We start from the raw sequence: 18214 nt of genomic DNA, 5'->3' as shown, positions 1-18214 counted from the left end.
TGTGGCTTCTGTCACCATGATCCTGAACCACAGGGAGCAGAGGTGGCTTTCCTATTTGCTATTTTCTAAAATAAGCTCTGGAGAAGGGTCACAAGTTCTTGTTTGCCAAAACAAAGCCTCAATTTTGCTTCAATGTTCAGTAGATTCTGTCAGTTTGTTATGAGTTAGTTAGGTTTTTATATAACCAGATGAAGTTCCCTACACAGCAACATACTTTAAGTTGCTACTAATGGTGATTCAATTTACTTTTCCATACAGAAGAAAGTGGCCACCATTTAAGATTCTAATACCTGGCTGGAGTGATAGTGCAGCGGGTAAGTTAGGACACTTGTCTTGCATGTGACTGATGCAAGTTTAATTCCTGTCACCTCATATGGTCCCTGAAGCCCCACCAGGAGTGATCCATGAACACAGAAAGAATAAACCCTGAGCACAGGTGTGACCACAAAACAAACCAAATGAACAAACAAGACTATACTACCTAGACATTGCATTTAATGATACTTGAAATACTTAATTTAATTTTATCTTAAGGTGGATTTCCTTAGTAAGTTTTCCTTTAGTAGTTTTAAAACTTTTTTGCCAGGAGGGGATGTTTAATAAGACACTGTGATTTAAAAAGTTGTTCGTAATAGTGTTGTTTCATCATACAATGTTCCAACATCAATCCTACCAACAATGTCCCCTTTCTTCCACCAGTGTCTCTAGATCCCTTCCAACCGCCCCGCCACCCCACCCCCAGCCTACCTCCTTGGCAGGCATATACTAATTTTTCCCATATTACTTTGTCCAAAAAAAGTTAAAGAAATGGCAAATAAAATTATCAGAAAATAAATTCAATAAAAATTTGTGGTGATTAACTGCTATATTGCTTTAACATTTTTTAATCTAGTAGTAGAGGGCAAACGTATGTACCATTAGTGGTTACCATGCTCAATGTCACATGATGTGAAGTTTCTCCTGTTCTTTTTTTTCTTCCTTTCTTTTTTTTCCTTAAATTTTTATTAGTGAAACACCATGAGGTACAGTTGTAGACTTACAAATTTTTGTGCTTGGGTTTCAGTTATACAATGATCGAATACCCATCCCTCCACCAGTGCCCATTCTCCACCATCACCCGTCCCAGTATCCCTCTCACCTCCCTTCCCCCCATCCCCCATCCCATCCTACCACTGTGGCAGGGCATTCCCTTTTGTTATCTCTCTCCTTTTGAGTGTTGTGGTTTGCAAAAGAGATATTGAGTGGCAATCTTGTTCGGACTATAGTCTACTCTCATCACGCATTTCCCATCCTGAGAGGAACCTCCCAACACCCTTTATTTGGTGCTCCCTTCTCTGTCTGAGCTACCTTTTCCCCTAGCGTGTGCGGTTGTCCTTAAAGCCATGGAGTAATCCTCCTGGTACTTATCTCAGCTATTCTTGGGTGTTAGTCTCCTATTTTGTTACTTTATGTTTCCCAGATGAATGCAATCTTTCTATGTCTGTCCCTCTCTTTCTGACTCATTTCACTTAGCATGATACTTTCCATGTAGTACCACTTGTATGTAAATTTCATGACTTCATCCTTTCTGACAGCTACATAGTATTCCATTGTGTAGATGTATCAAAGCTTCTTTAACCAGTCATCTGTTCTTGGGCACTCAGGTTTTTTCCAGATTCTAGCTATTGTAAACAGTGCTGCAATGAACAGACAACTGCAGATGTCGCTTTGACTATGCTTTTTTGCCTCTCCGGGGTAGATTCCCAGAGTGGAATTGCTGGGTCAAATGGGAGCTCAATTTCTAGTTTTTTGAGAATCATCCATAGTGTTTTCCAGAAGGGCTGGACCAGTCGGCATTCCCACCAGCAGTGAAGGAGGGTCCCTTTCTCACCACATCCACGCCAGCACTGGTTGCTTTTGTTCCTTTGGATGTGGGCCAGTCTCTGTGGTGTATGTAATGGTATCTCATTGCTGTTTTGATCTGCATCTCCCTGATGATTAATGATGTAGAGCATTTTCTCATGTGTCTTTTAGCCATTCGAATTTCATCTTTGATGAAGTTTCTGTTCATTTCGTCGCCCCATTTTCTGATAGGGTTGGATGTTTTCTTCTTGTGGAGTTCAACCAGTACTTTGTATATCCTTGATATCAGCCCCTTGTCAGATGTGTATTTGGCGAATATTCTTTCCCATTCTGTGGGCTGTCTTTGTATTTTGGTCACTGTTTCTTTTGAGGTGCAGAAGCTTCTTAGTTTAATATATCCCATTTTCTATCTCTGTTTTCACTTGCTTAGCCAGTGGCGTGACATCTTTGAAGACACCATTAGCTTCTCCTGTTCTTTTAATGCTTCTTGCAGAACTGGTTTCAAGGCTAAATATTCCCTAAGCTACCTGTCCATGAAAATTTGTATAGTCCTTCAAATATAAATAATAATAATTTAGCTGGATAGAGGATTTTTGGTAAGTTGTTAATTTCATTGAGTTTTTATAGTGTATGCTTCCTTATTATTACTACTACTACTGCTGCTTCTACTACTACTAATTTTAGGGTCACACCTAGCAATGCTCAGGGGTTACCCCTGACTCTCTACTCAGGAATTACTCATAGTGTTGATCAGGGGACTATATGGGATGCCCAGGATCAAACCAAGGTCAGATGCATGCAAGGCAAGTACTCTATCTGCTGTATATTCTTCTGACGTATAGAGTCTAATTTGATAGAGAGGCTTTATATATTATGGACTTCCCTTCATATGTAAGTTCTTTTTTTAAATTTTACTGTTTTCAATATTCTATATCTATCCTTGGATTTTTGTCATTTTGAGTTTGGTGTCTTGAAGTTTTCATAATTGAGTTTATATTCACTGGGGCCCTTCAGGGATCTTGGTGCCTATAATCCTCAACTCTGAGAAGTTTTTGTCGGTGATTTTATTAACTATTGTTTCTTCATCACATTTGCCTTCCTATTCTTCAGGGTCTTTGATGATACTTTTATTCTTCTTCTTGAACTCATTCCATAGTTCTCTGGTATGCTGTTCATTTATTTTCAGATTATATTTTTTTGCCTTCTGTTTCCTTGTGGCTTCTTCCTCATCTTGAAGTTCCTCAATCTTTTTCTCTGCTTCTGTTATTCTACTATTCAAAGCTCCTACTGACTTTTTAATATTGCCTACCATGATCTTCATTTCCGTCATTTCTGACTGTATTAGTTTTTTTTTTATTGCAACTCTCATACTTCCTTGTGCTTTGCTGACTACCTATCATTTCTTTGAACTCATTGAATATTCTCACCATAGTGTCACTAACGACACTGTCTGAGGATTTACTGGTGTTGTTTACATCTTTAGAGATATTGTTTTGCTCATTGAGCTTGGTGGGCTTCTGTGTGTTTCCCCAGTAGTTGTCTAGTGTTCTTGCTTGTGCTGTGGATGAGATTTTGTAGTTAACACTGCTGGAAGATGCTGGAGAATTAAACTTGGAGGTTACTTTCCATTTTCTTTGCCCATCTTCTTGGAATGACAGAAAAAAAATAACTGTAGCTGCATGTGATGTGTTGATCTGTAGCTTTAGGAGCTGTGGTGTGGGTCCTTAATATAGCACAGGTGTGGAAGTGGTGCGTGGAAGCTGCTGAGACCCACCTGGTAGGGAGGGGCTCTGCCTCCAGCTGGAGCTCTGCCTCCAATTCAGAATAGGTATGGTGATGTCAGCCAAAGGCAAACCTCAACTGGAATGGTGAAGTAGCAAGCAAATGGTCAGAGTAAATGTTATTTTTTCAATGGATTTCCTTTACTAAGTTTTACTAATTTTCAGCGGTAAAAAGATATTATTATGATGATGATTATTTATCAAGTCAATATCTGGCAGTATTCTGGATCTACTCTTGGCTACATGCTCAGGGAATGCTTCAAATGATGCATGGGAACCATGCGGTGACAAGAATGAACCCCTGGCCTCCTGCATGCAATGCCTGTGTTCCAGCCTATGGAGCTATTTCTCCAGTCCAAAGATACAAAGTGTTATTATCAAGAAATATTTCTCGCTTTTCCTGCAGGCCTCTGTGTACATGTTGTTGGTGAGTCTCCTGAGAGCCAACAAGTCCCAAGCTTCTTGACTTCTGGGTGACTGTGCGAGGCGGCCCTGATGCCGCCACCATGCCACAGAATGAATATATTGAGTTACACTATAAGCGCTATGGATATCGTTTGGATTACCATGAGAAGAAGAGAAAGAAAGAAGGTCGAGAGGCTCACGAACGTTCAAAGGAAGCAAAAGAGATGATTGGTTTGAAGGCTAAGCTCTACCATAAACAGCGCCATGCTGAGAAAATACAAATGAAAAAGACAGCGGTAGGGTGTTTGCCTTGCACGCAGCCAACATGGCCAGCCTGAGTTCGATTCCTCCGCCCCTCTCGGAGAGCCCGGCAAGCTACCAAGAGTATCTCACCTGCACAGCAGAGCCTGGCAAGCTCCCCATGATGTATTCGATATGCCAGACACAGTAACAACAAAGTCTCCAATGGAGCCATTACTGGGCCCGCTCGAGCAAATTGATGATCAACGGGAGGGCCTTTATATTTATATATTTTATGTAAGATGCATGAAAAGAGAAACACCGAGCAAAAGAATGATGAAAAGACTCCACAAGGAGCAATGCCTGAGTATCTGCTGGACAGAGAGAGACAATCTCGAGCTAAAGTACTTTCCAATATGATTAAACAGAAACAAAAAGAGAAAGCAGGAAAATTGGAAGTTCCTCTGCCCAAAGTTCATGCCCAGGAAGAAACAGAAGTACTAAAAGTTATTAGAACAGGAAAGAGAAAGAAGAAAGCATGGAAGAGGATGGTTACTAAAGTCTGCTTTGTTGGAGATGGCTTTACACGAAAACCACCTAAAGATGAAAGATTCATTAGACCAATGGGTTTATGTTTCAAAAAAGCCCATGTAACACATCCTGACCTGAAAGCCAGTTTTTACTTGTCAATACTTGGTGTAAAGAAGAATCCCTCATCTCCACTCTACTACTCTGGGTGTTATCACCAAAGGCACTGTCATCAAGGTGAACATCAGTGAGTTGGGCCTTGTCACACAGAGAGGCAAAGTTATTTAGGGGAAAATATGCCCAGGTTACCAATAATCCTGAAAATGATGGATGCACCAATGCAGTCTTACTGGTTTGACAGCTGCTTATACAAGTAACTCCTTATACTCATGGAGACTATATCTCAGTCAGGGAATCCACCGGTGACTACGGCCAAGCTGATATCTTCAGTCATCAAGGAAAAAAAAGCATATGATAACTGCACAAAACATTAAAGTGGCCTAGGCCTATTTGTCTTTAAAAAAAAGAAATATTTATCTTGAAAAAGAATATGGAGCAACAATTTCTGAAGTCTTAAATAGGAAATGGCCTATATACAATAGAATGCAAAATTGACTAAGATACTGCAAGATGAAAATTCTAAATATTGGGGCCAGAGAGATTTGCTTTGCATGTGGCTAGCTTGGGTTCAATTCTGATACCACATGTGGTCCCCCAATCTCCTCAGGAGTGATCTCTAAGTACAAAGCCAGGAGCAAGGCCTGCCACAGTTGGGTGTGGCCCCACACAAACAGAAAAATCAAAATATTAAGCTCAACATCACAAAACACAGGGCTTGTAAATATTAGGATCATTGAACAGGCTAAGTATAGATTTTGCTGAATAGATTGCAGAATTCCCAAGGAGAGAGGTTCTTTCATCTGACCCAGCTTTGATGACAAGAATGTCTAACCCAGGGCTTTGCACAGAATAGACCTGAATACGTTAAACTGAAGAAAGTTTTCACAAAGTAGCTTATGTCTCTTAACAGAGACAGGAAGAATTAAAAGATAAATTTAAGAAGGTGAGTAAAGAGAGTGTTGTACTATATGCCAGGAACTGTTCTAACTACAATTAGGGAATGAGGTAAATTCTATTATCTCCATCTTAAAGATAAAGAAACCAAGAGATCAAATAGCTCACTCAACCAGCAAATGGTACCCATGGGGTTTTACACTTAGGCTACTAACATTTACAGTCCACATTCACAACTTCTGTGCTTTGATGTCAAAGTCTCCTTTGCCAGTGAATGCTTACCTTTTAAAAGAAGTTTCCTATTGAGATGCCTATTATCAGCCTATCAGTGTGTTGCTCCTATTGGTTTAAGAAACAGCACAGTGGTTAAGCATTCATCTTTAGCATTATTGTCAACTTAAATTTAAGTCCTGGCTTTGCCATAGTTTGGTTGCACAACCTTGTATGTGTTACTCAATTTCTCTAAAACTCAGTTCCATCATCTATAAAATAAGGATAATTATTCTCCCTCATAAAGTTGTTGTTACATGTCTAAAGCATTTGGCACAGTGCTTGATACATAATAAAAAATAACAAAAGATATATAAAAGGTACACGTTTTATAAGTGATATTTTATTGTATGAGTATATATAATTTGTTTTTTCTTTATTGAAGCATGTTTTAGCTATTAATTTTTGTGAATTATAAGTTCAGTCAGTGCACATGAACACCTGTATTCTTTGTAGAGATTTCCACTTTGATTTCTCTTGAGTAAATACCTAATGTTTGTGTGTATGTATATATATATGTATATGTCCTTTTATATTTTAAGAAACAGTATTTTCCAAAGTGTTTGTACCACTTAACATTTCCACTAGCAATGTATACACTTTCCATTTCCTGCATATCCATGTCAACACTTGGTTTGGTGAGCTTTTTACTTTTTACTTGTGTAAAAATAAATCAAGTTCACTATTATAACTATTTTTAAGTTGTTGTTCAGTAGCTTTTATGAATATTTATATTGTTGTGAAATAAATTTGAGAAGCATTTTCATCTTCAGGACTTAAACACAATTTCCATTAAAAGAACAATTTCCACTTGCTCCTGAAGTTCCTCTTTTCCCTTGAACACATATCTCACTTGCTTAACTCTCTCTTTGCTTGCTTCTGGAGAAGCCTTTGTTCTCTCTCGAATATGTACTTCTCCCTTTCTCTCCCTTCACATGTTTATTTCTAAATGAGTTTCAATAAAAACCTCATTGCTTCAAAAAAAAAAAAAAGGACAATTTCCTTTCCTCTATCTCTCCCTGCCTCTGGCAACACCCAGAGAATACTTCCTATCTTTCTGAACTCGACTACTTTATATGTAAGCACAGTATTTGTCCATTTGTGACTGGATAATTTTACATAACACGATATCTCCTAGATTCACTTATGTTGCAGCAGCATATGATAAAATTTCTTTCCCTTTTAAGACAGAATAGTGCTCCATATTTGTGTCTAACATATTTTGTTTATCTGTTCATCTCTTGGTGAACATTCGTTTTGCTTCCATCTCTTATCAATTGTGAATAGTATTGCTATGAGCATGGCAAATATTTCTTTGAAATGTTTGTTTTAATTCCTTTAGATATGTCCAAAAATGACTTGACAAAATTCAATCAGCCTAATCAGTGGCTGAATAAATAGCAGTACTCCTACATTAAAAAAATGACTTGACAGATCATCTGTACTATTCTTATTTTTTGAGAAACTGTTTTACTATTTATGAAGTAGTATCATAATTTTTCAATCCCACCTTAGTGGGAAAGGGTTTCAAATTTTCCATCTTTGCCAATAGTTATTTTCCCTTTTTGATTGTTATTCATTCTTGTTGATAATAGATATTCTGATTGTGAAGTAATATATCCCTGTGGTTTTATCTTCTCTGATGAGCACCTTTTGATATGTGTATTGGTCATTTGTATATCATTTTCAAGGAAGTATCTGTTGAAAAATTTTTTTTCAATTTTTATTAGTGAAACACCATGAGGTACAGTTGTAGACTTACAGATTTTTGTGCTTGGGTTTCAGTTATACAATGATCGAGTACCCATCCCTCCACCAGTGCTCATTCTCCACCACCACTGATCCCAGTATCACTCCCATCCCCCAGCCCCCATTCCACCCTGCCACTGTGGCAGGGAATTCCCTTTTGTGCTCTCTTTCCTTTTGGGTGCTGTGGCTTGCAAAAGAGGCATTGAGTGGTAATCATGACCTATCTATAGTCTACTTTCTGCATGCATCTCCCATCCTTGGAGGATCTTCTCAACACCCTTTGTTTGGTGCTCCATTCTCTATCTGAGCTGCCTTTTCCCAGCCGCACATGCTAGGGGAAAAGGCAGCTCAGTTAGAGAATGAAGTTTTTTTTTTAATCTAACTTTCAGTTGAGCTTAATCTTCTAATTTTGGCTGTTGTTGATGTTAAATTGTAGAACTTTATATATTCTGTATTGTTCTTGCTAGTTTAAATATTTGCAAATATCTCCTTTTATTCCATAGGTCATTTTTAAAATTTGCTCACTGCCTTTTGATTAATGAATATCTTCAGGTGATAGTCTCATGAAGTCCTTTTATTCTATTTTTGTTTGACATGAAAAAATACTCAGCATCACTTATCATTAGGAAAATTCAGATCAAGATGACAACGAGATATCATCACACCAATGAAAATAGCACATATCAAAAATAGTAGGAAAAAAAATCTGTGCTGGTGAGGATGTGGTGAAAAATGAATTTCAATCCATTGCTGGTGAAAATGTTGCCTGGCTCATTTTCTTTGGAAAACAGTATGAGAGTCCTCAGTAAACTTAGAATTGAGCTGTCATATGACCCAGCAATTCCACTTTGGGGCATCTACACTCAGGACATAAAATCATTCATTCAAAAGGATATATGCACATCATTATTCACTGATGCACTAAGTACAATAGCTAAGATATGGAATCAACCTAGGTGTTCAATGACAGATGAATGGATTATGAATATGTGTCATATATACACAATGGAATATTATGCAATTGCAAGGAAAGATGAAGTCATGTAATTTGTTGTAACTTGGTTGTAACGGAAAGATATCATGTTGAGTGAAGTAAGACAGAAGAAAAAAGGCAAATCCAGGATGATCTCACTTATCTCTGGCAGGTACAATAACTGGATGAGAAAATATAACAAAATAAGGGGGAATGCCTAGATCACCCTTGACTCCAGAGTTTAGGGAAAAGTAGGACAGAGAAGGAAAGAAGGCAAGTTGGGGAAGGAAAATGAGAAAGGGAAGTAATGGGAGGAACGAGGGTCAGGGCTGTGTGATGTGGGAGAGTGGTATAGTCATATATCCAAAGCACAGACTCAACGCCACTGAAAATATGAGATCTAAGTTGCAACCACTGAACTTTGTAATCTGCCACAAAGTAATGGTGGTGGGGGGTGGGGGAGGTGGGGCGGGCAAGGGAGAATGGAAACACTTGGTGGACACTGGTGGTGAGAATGGTGTAGAAATAGTATATGCCAAAAACTCAACTATCAACAAAACTCACATTCTTTAACTATATACAATTATTTTTAAATCAATTTTTGCTGTACAAGATCTACTTTTACAAGAAATCATTGCCAAATTTAAGTCATGAAGCGTTCCTCCTGGACAACTTCATGAGCTATTATTTCAGATCTTTTGTTTAGAACTTTTTTCATTCATATTAAAAGCCTTTATTGTACATAGCATAAGAGAAGGGCATAATTTCATTATTTAGCATGCTTATATCCATTTTCCTATCTTCATTTATTTAATAAACTGTCCTTTCTCCATTGAGTGGTCTTGGTGTTCCTGTTAAGTATCAAGTCAATTATGTGCAAGAGCTTACTTATGGAGTCTTTATTCCCTTTTTTTTTTCCATGTCTGTTGACAAGCAAATATTAGTTTTGGTCACTATAGCTTTATAATGCGTTTTTAAGTTATAAGGGTGAATACTCCATATTTTTTATTTTGAATTATTTTGCCCATTCAGGGTGTTTTGTGATTTCATATTAGTTTCAGTTAAATGTCTTCCCAAGAAATTCCATTGAAGTGTTTTGTTTTATTTTATTCTTGGTGAGCAGTTCACACCCAAGCAATGCTCAGGGCTCTATGTTCAGAGGTCACTACTCCTGGTGCTTGGGGGAACCATATGCAGTGCCAAGGATTGAAGTTTGCCCCTGCATGTATGAACTGGAAGGTACCATTCTGAGTAAAGTCAGAAAGAAGGAGAGGGGCATATACTGAATTATCTCTCTCATATATGGTAACAAAAGCTGAAGAACTTAACATCGGGACCCATGGCCTAGAATGGAACGAACAGGGTGAGAGACTGTCTGAGTTCATCATGTTGACCAAGACCATTCATGGTAACTCACAGTTCCAGAAGGCCAAATCTAGACGTTGGACATGGGAGTCTCCCGGAGGACGATTCCACAACGAAATAGACCACATCATATTCAATCAATGGTTTTGCCTGACCGATGTCGCTGTTGTCCCAAAATTCCAAACAGGATCGGACCACGGTCTCCTTCGTGCAAAATTCTACTTCACAGAGCGGGGAGAAAGGGCTGCAAAGTTTAAAAAGAGAACTCCCAGAACGACCACCAACTGGGAGCTCTTTGGCACTATTGCGGCAACATGGGAAGATGCCATTGTTGACAACATTGAAGAGGAATATGATTGACTGGTTCAGCACCTCCATGATTGTGCGAGGAACGCCAAGAGGGAGATAGCCACAAAAAAACGTCTGTTTTCGAAAACTCTTGAGCTTATTCGCCAACGTGGTTTGGCTCATGCCTCAGGCAACCGCAAGCAAACGTCCGAGCTCGCAAAGCAGTGCAGAGATGCGATCAAGGAAGACCTCAAAGAGAGAAGAGCAGAAGTGCTGGTAGATGTGGCAGAAGCCGGGAAAAGTATTCGTAACGCACACCTGTCCTTTGCCAACTGCAAGACCAAGATGACTGCCCTCTGACGTCCTGATGGATCCATCACATCCTCCAGAACGGCAATGGAGAAGATTATCCAAGACTTCTACTCAAATGTCTTCGATAGCCATGATAGCCATATCCACTTGCCTACATACCAAATTCCACAGGATGGATATGTCGTTCCCAATGTTCTCCCTTCTGAAATCCGACACGCCATTTCGTCAGTAAAGAAACAACAGCACCCGGCCCAGACAAGGTCAGACCTGAACACCTGAAGAACGTGCCGTCAGTACTCATCAATACACTGGCTCAGCTCTTCACATGCTACCTGTCTGAATGCAAGGTTCCGTCCCAGTGGAAAACCAGCAGGACTGTACTACTGTTCAAGAAGGGAGACATCAATGACATTGGCAACTATCGCCCAATCTGCCTATTGTCTGTCATCTACAAGTTGTTCACTCGAGTCATCCTAAATAGGATTGGCAGAACACTAGATGAAGGACAACCATGCAAGCAAGCCGGGTTCCGCAAAGGATTCAGCACCATCGACCATATCCATACGATAACCAAGCTCATTGAGGTTTCTCGGGAGTTCAAGATGCTGCTCTGTTTAACGTTCATTGATTTAAAGAAGGCCTTTGATTCTGTTGAGAGGGAAGCGGTCATTGAAGCCCTAGCCAATCAGGGCATTCAAGCCCAATACATCAGGATCCTCCGTGAGCTGTATTGCGGATTCACTACCAGGATCTCACCATTCTACAAAGAAGTGATCGTTGATGTCAAGAGAGGGGTGCGGCAGGGTGATACCATTTCACCGAAACTCTTCAGTGCCACCCTCGAGAACATCATGCGACGACTGGAATGGGAAGGAATGGGAGTGAAGATAGATGGTCGGCAACTACATCACCTCCGCTTTGCTGATGACATTGTTTTAATAACACCAAACATAAGCCAAGTGGCACAAATGCTGACCGACTTTGACCGTGAGTGTGGAAAGGTAGGACTACAGCTGAATCTTACGAAGACAATGTTTATGAGAAACAGCCTCATTCCTGATGCCCCATTCGCTCTCAACAGAACGACCATCTCCGAATGCAACAGCTATGTGTACCTAGGTCGAGAAGTCAACATGACAAATGACCTGGCACCCGAGCTGCTCAGGAGGAAGAGAGCAGCTTGGAACGCCTTCAAGAGTGTCGAAGAAATAGCTAAGAGGACGAAGAACCTCCAGCTCCGGGCACATCTCTTTGATTCCACTGTTCTTCCTGCATTAACATATGCCTCAGAGACCTGGGCCCTACATAAACAGGATGAGAATGCTATTCGGGTCTCCCAAAGAGGAACTGGAAGAGCTATACTTGGAATATCACGTTTCACTCAAATGAGAGAAAGAATCCGGAGTTCCGACATCCGTCAACTATCAAGAATCAGGGACACTGTCTCGTTTGCCAAGGTGTCAAAAATCAGATGGGCTGGTCACGTAATGAGATTTAAAGACGACTGCTGGACTAGCGCTGTTACTGACTGGATCCCACGGGATGTCAAAGACCACGTGGCTGCCCACCTACCAGATGGTCAGACTTCTTCATCAAGATCATGAACGATCAGTTTGAGGCTCTTCATGTTCTCAGAGCGAACAGATGCCATTGGGCTGCACTGGCACGCGACAGGGACGAATGGAGACGTTACTGGCGCCCGCTGGAGCAACTTGACGACTAATGGGAAGTTAAGTGATTAAGTGATATATGGGTTATGAAGAAGCACACTAAGAGAATAACAAATGGCCAAGGGCAACAGAGCCTGAGAATTGGTCTATAGAACTGAGTTTCCCAAGAGTGGGGGATGATGTGGGGGAACCCTGCATTAATTGAGGGAAGCAGACACTCTAGTGGAGGGGGTGGTGTTGGAGTATTGTATGCCTGGAGCTGTATCATTAGCAATTTGTAGATCATTATATAAATATATATGTCCATGTATATAGTCATTTATATATAAATCACTGGTGAATCTGCTAAACTGTGAGCAAATGAGGGAATGAATGATTGGGTTATCTTCTAAAGGAGTGTGGATTCAACCTCAACTCTAGTGTTGCAGCCAAAACAATAGAAAGAAAGGGTTACATCTGGTTAAAAATACAAAAAAGAGATAAGAGACTTTTGAAAAGATTAATCTAGGATTATCTCACAGCCAGGGCTAAACCAAACAGAAGATGGAATTCATGTTTACATGCAGAATCCTATAGTATTTAGGAATCCAAATCCTCTTAACTGAGTAATTTTTTTCCCTCCATGTTTGTCAGCTTAAATCACAGAAGAGGGCCAAAGATCTTTATGAATCTACTATTCAAGATTTCTCCCAAACTTCAACTTCTATCATCCCTGGAACATGTGGATTAAATTCTTGAGATCATTTCAGCTTTTCTGCTGCCTGTAATTCTTTAGGCTGGCAAGGACGCAACACTGTCAAGACAATGAGAGTTTGGGGGTGATGAGGCAGCTCTTCAACATGAGAGGAAAAGGCAAAGCTCATCTCCAGCTCTTGTATTTTTCTTGTAAAATGGACTGTATTGGAAGGCTGCCCTCTGAAGCACTTAGGACATTTCTGCCCTCCTCCTGCATATATCGAACAGTGGTCTGGAATGAGGATGAGAGTGGAGGAGGGGAGAGTTGTCTTGGGATGGGGATGTGGTTGTGATGTTTTCTTGAAGTTCTGTGGTGCTCCTGCTCTCAAACTCTGCACTGAAAGTCTAGCAATGATTTTAAGAAATCACAAAATTAACATTCCATGAGCCATACACAAGTATTGTTAGAATGCACTCTGCGTGTATATCGTGCATATCTGTCTGTACTGAAAATATAATATCTGTTGCTCTTTCTTTTCATGTCCTAAAGACAACTCTGGGCTGAACCCAATATAGTAATAGTGGTAGTAGTAGCAATAGTAGTAGTAGTAGTAGAAGAAGAAGAAGAAGAAGAAGAAGAAGAAGAAGAAGAAGAAGAAGAAGAAGAAGAAGAAGAAGAAGCAGCAGCAATATAATAAATCAAACACTGTCCTCCCGTTGTTCATTGATTTGCTCAAGCAGGCCCAGTAACGGCTCCATTTTGAGACTTGTTGTTACTGTGTTTGGCACAGTGAATATGTCACGGGTAGCTTGCCAGGCTTTGCCATGCGGGCAAGATACTCTCAGTAGCTTGCCGGGCTCTCTGAGAGGGGCGGAGGAATCGAACCCGGCTCGGCCGGGCTGGCTGCACGCAAGGCAAATGTCCTACCACTGTGCTATCGCTCCAGTCCAATAATACAAATATTTCTTTCAGTCGGCATTGTTCTAAATACTTTATACATTCTTTCACAATTCCTTCCACAAGCCTGTGAGATAAAGCGATACTCTTTCCCCATTTCACAGGGGAGGAACCCAGGCAGAGAGAAGTCAAATAACTTACATATGGTATCACAGGCAGCAGTGTGTTAACAAGCCTGATTCAGGCTTGTTCAATGAAACTTTCTATCTGGAAAACCCAAAGCAACCTCTCTTTCTTATTTAGTGTCAGTGTGGTTTCATAGTAAAAAAAATGACCTTTCTCACCAAATACTCAAATTCTGGCACATGTACTGTGTGATTTTAGGTGACCTTACTTGGTCTTTCTGAGTCATAGTCAGGCTGGACTGTGATTACAAAATCCATACACTTGGTAAGGTCAATGACAAATTTATTTCTCTCAGAGGAGAAGTATAAAAGTCTGAGAGTCTGAGATCAAGGAGGTGACACAAATCGCTTCCTGGGGAGAGTTCTGGTTGGTGGTTGGGTGCCATCTTCTTTCTATGCCCTCATTATGTCAGTGAAAGTCACCAGAGACTCCTTTTGGGTTTTGCCCCCCCTCATCTCTCTCTCTCTCTCTCTCTCTCTCCCTCTCTCTCTCTCTTTTCAGTTTTTCGGCCACATTCAGCAGTTACTCCTTGCTCAGCACTGAGGAATAATTCCTGGTGATGCTGGAGGGTTGAACCGGAAATATCCCTACCCACTGTACTAACATTCCGACCTCTTACTTCCCACTGTACTATGCTATAACTCTGACTCTTGTTTCTTTATCTTTGGTGGGAGGATGGGGGGCAGGCAGCATTATACCTGGCAATGTTCAGGGTGTTCAGGGGCTACTCCTGGTTCTGCACTCAGGAATTACTTCGTAGGAACTCGGGAGACCTTATGGGATGCCAGAAATAGAATCCAGATCAGCTGCATACAAGGAGGGTAGAAGAGAAGATGGGTTTACTGGCGTCCTTGATAACCATCTTGCCTGCATGGTCACAAGAAGCAGCTCACATAGGAAACAAGAACCAGGGGTCTATTTTTAGCAAGAGCCAACTGGTGGATTCTAAATTGCTCAGTAAATTCTCTCCTGGGTTGGTCCTCTGAGGCTTAAGTGTCCAGCCTACAGGTTATCTTCTTGGGAGCTTTGGGGGAAAGGGCAAGATAAGGGAAATCTTCAGTACATCTTCAAAAGCCCCTGGAGAGCATGTTGGTTTTATTTTTGAATTTAGCTCTTAATTTTTTCGAGATGGTCCATTGTGAATGCCTCCTCTATTTAGACGAGTGTACCTAAAATTCATGATTTGAAATTTCTACAAAACCACTGCAAGAGAAGTGTATTTTCACCTAAAAGCTCTGAGGTTACAGGAAATATTTCCTAAGATCCTCAGAAGGAGATACTTTAGCTCTTTTATCTTTATGCTGACATTTGTTGATGAAAAGTTGGCATTCAAGGGCAAGGGAAGTAAGGAAATATAGATCAAAGTATACAACATTTCAGTTCCACAAAATGATAGTGGTGCTAAGCTCCACTGTAGAAGATAGTTCCTGTGAAGAAATGTACTGTATTTCTAAACACTTATGAATAGGCTAGAGCTCATGTACAATATTCTTATAAAAGGGAAAAATTAGAGGGAAGGACGGAAGTTTCGGAGGCCATAGTACTGTTTATGTTCACAGTTATGGATGCACAGCAGTCTATTTTATCTCCAAATTTGTATCACTGTCACTGTTCTTCCGTTGTTCATCGATTTGCTACATCACAGGATTTGCTCAAGCGGGCACCAGTAATGTCTCACAGCAAACTGTGAGACTTGTTATTAGTGTTTTTGGCATATTGAATACATCATGGGTAGCTTGCCAGGCTTTGCCGTGCGGGCGAGATACTCTTGGTAGCTTGCTGGACTCTCCGAGAGGGGCAGAGGAATCAAACCCTGGTCGGCCATGTGCAAGGCAGACGCCCTATACTTTTTATTTGTGCATTTCTCTTTAATCTGTATTTAAATATGAATAGTTTCAGTGTGTCTGCTTGTGCTGGGGATCAAAGTCAGGAGCTCACACATGCTAGGCACTTGGTCCAGCACAGAGCTACATGTGAGGGATGTATGGTATTATTGTCAATCACTCCTTCCCCTCCAAATGAACATACATAATCTATCAATGGGGCAAAATGGCCAATAGAAAACCTAAGAGCCATATGTTTTTTGGTTTTTGTTTCTCTCTCCCTGCCTCCATTTTGCTTTTGTTTTTGTTTTCATGCTCAGGGACAGTCACATCTATCGCCCAAGGCCAACTTCGAAGGAAGAAATATAGCTCTGAAATCATTAGCCTGAGGGTGACATTCTTTCCCAGTTCTAGAATTCTTCAGTGTATGAGCTGTTGCCCCACCCCTCATTTTCTGTCTCTGATTCATCAAAGGGGAGTAGGAACATTTGCACTCTCCCCTCTGGAAGATTTTTTTCTGTGACCTTTTCTACTTCCAGTTCAGCCTGTGGGCTGAACATTTCGGCAAAGAGAGGAAAATTCAGTATTTGGGGGAACTTAATCAACAAACTGGGATCAAGCTTTGTTTTTAGGAAAATTTTCTGGATGAAAAAAAGTATCACTGTTAATTTTTAAAAACTGTTGTATATGAGATTCTTGGCAACAAAATATGAAGCAGTATTGAAATTTTCTGAAGAAGTTGGTAACCACTTAGAAAGTGGTAATTACTAGACCACATAATCACAAAACCACCCACCTGGTGTTAGAAGCAAAAGCAATGACAGAAGTCTCTTTTCTAAAGCAACCAGAAAGATAAATGTCATCGCTGAATCTGTATTTGGCAGGATCCAAATACTTGGCTACTCAAGGTAACCACCAGGGATGGTGGAGGTCAGGTCTGGAGATGTGCCACAGAGAAACCAGAGGATTCATCCAGCCAACTCCAGGCAGTTAATCAATCACAAAGACAGGAAAGTGAACAATGAGACTTCAACGTTTTACAATTTTTTTCTTTCTCCCTTTTAAAAAAATTTTATTTTGGAGTGGGTGGCAATCCAGGTATGCTCAGGACTTAGTCCTTGCTCTGTGTTCAGGGATCACTCCTGGCAAACTTGGGAGACCATATCAGACATTAGGGATCTAACCTAGGTTGGCTGCATGCAAGGCAAGCTCCCTACCCGCTGTACTATTGTACCAGCCCCCAAGATTCCAAGATTGTAAAGATATTACCCTGGGGGCTAGAGTGATAGTACAGCAGGTAGGGCATTTGCCTTGAACGCGGTCGACCGGAGTTCGATTCCCAGCATCCCATGTGGTCCCCTGAGCACCACCAGGAGTAATTTCTAAGTGCAAAGCCAGGAGTAGCCCCTGTGCATCACCAGGTGTGACCCCAAAGAGCCAAAAACAAAACAAAACAAAAAAGTTTACCTGGCAATTAAGCTCTGCTCCCCCTGCAGCTCCTCAAGTTAATATTGGACAAACCACACCCTTAGCAGTAGGAAGGTAAGATGGGGATTATGGCTCAGCTGTATTCATGAGCTAGCTCTTGGAGAAGTTTTTGCCAGCAATAGACCGGCAACAAATAATCACTTGATCACTTGACATCTCGTTACTCATCCATTTGCTCAAGTGGGCACCAGTAACATCTCCATTCATCCTTGTCACATGCTAGTGTAGCCCAATGGCTTCTGCTCGTTCTAGGAATACGAAGAGCCTCAAACCGATCGTTCAGGGTCTTGACGAAGTAGTCTGACCATCGCGTAGGTGGGCAGCCTTGCAATCTTTTGACATCCCGTGCAATCCAGTCGGTAACAGCTCTAGTCCAGCGGTCATCTTCAAATCTCATTACGTGTCCAGCCCGTCTGATTTTCGATGCCTTGGCATCGTATAGTGGCAACAAATAATATTTTGTGATAATTAAATGAGAATTGCTGTCCACAATACCAATGGCACCATACGAAGTAGTGCCCAAAATTCATTCTTTTTGTGTGTCTAAGCCTTCTTACGGAGCTCACCTTGTCTTGCAGTGTTAAATTGGTTGAGATTTCCCTTATCCACTTAGTTTCAATTTTATTTACCAGCTTTATAAATAATCTTAAATTCCATAGAGAAATCAGCCAGTCACTAAATAATTAAACACTTTGTAAAGCCATGAG

The 18214-nt window shown here is 40.7% G+C and overlaps 1 pseudogene; it reads left to right on the top strand.

Annotated features, from left to right (window-relative positions):
- The first annotated feature begins 4106 nt into the window (after window positions 1–4106).
- LOC130034644 (ribosome biogenesis protein NSA2 homolog) lies at window positions 4107–5154 on the top strand (annotated as a pseudogene).
- Window positions 5155–18214: the final 13060 nt, after the last annotated feature.

The sequence above is a fragment of the Sorex fumeus genome, unplaced genomic scaffold (assembly GCF_029834395.1).
Source record: "Sorex fumeus unplaced genomic scaffold, SorFum_2.1 ptg000061l, whole genome shotgun sequence".
NCBI classification, from domain to species: domain Eukaryota; kingdom Metazoa; phylum Chordata; class Mammalia; order Eulipotyphla; family Soricidae; genus Sorex; species Sorex fumeus.
The sequence above is the reverse complement of the archived record's forward strand: the minus strand, read 5'-3'. Positions and strand labels throughout refer to the sequence as shown.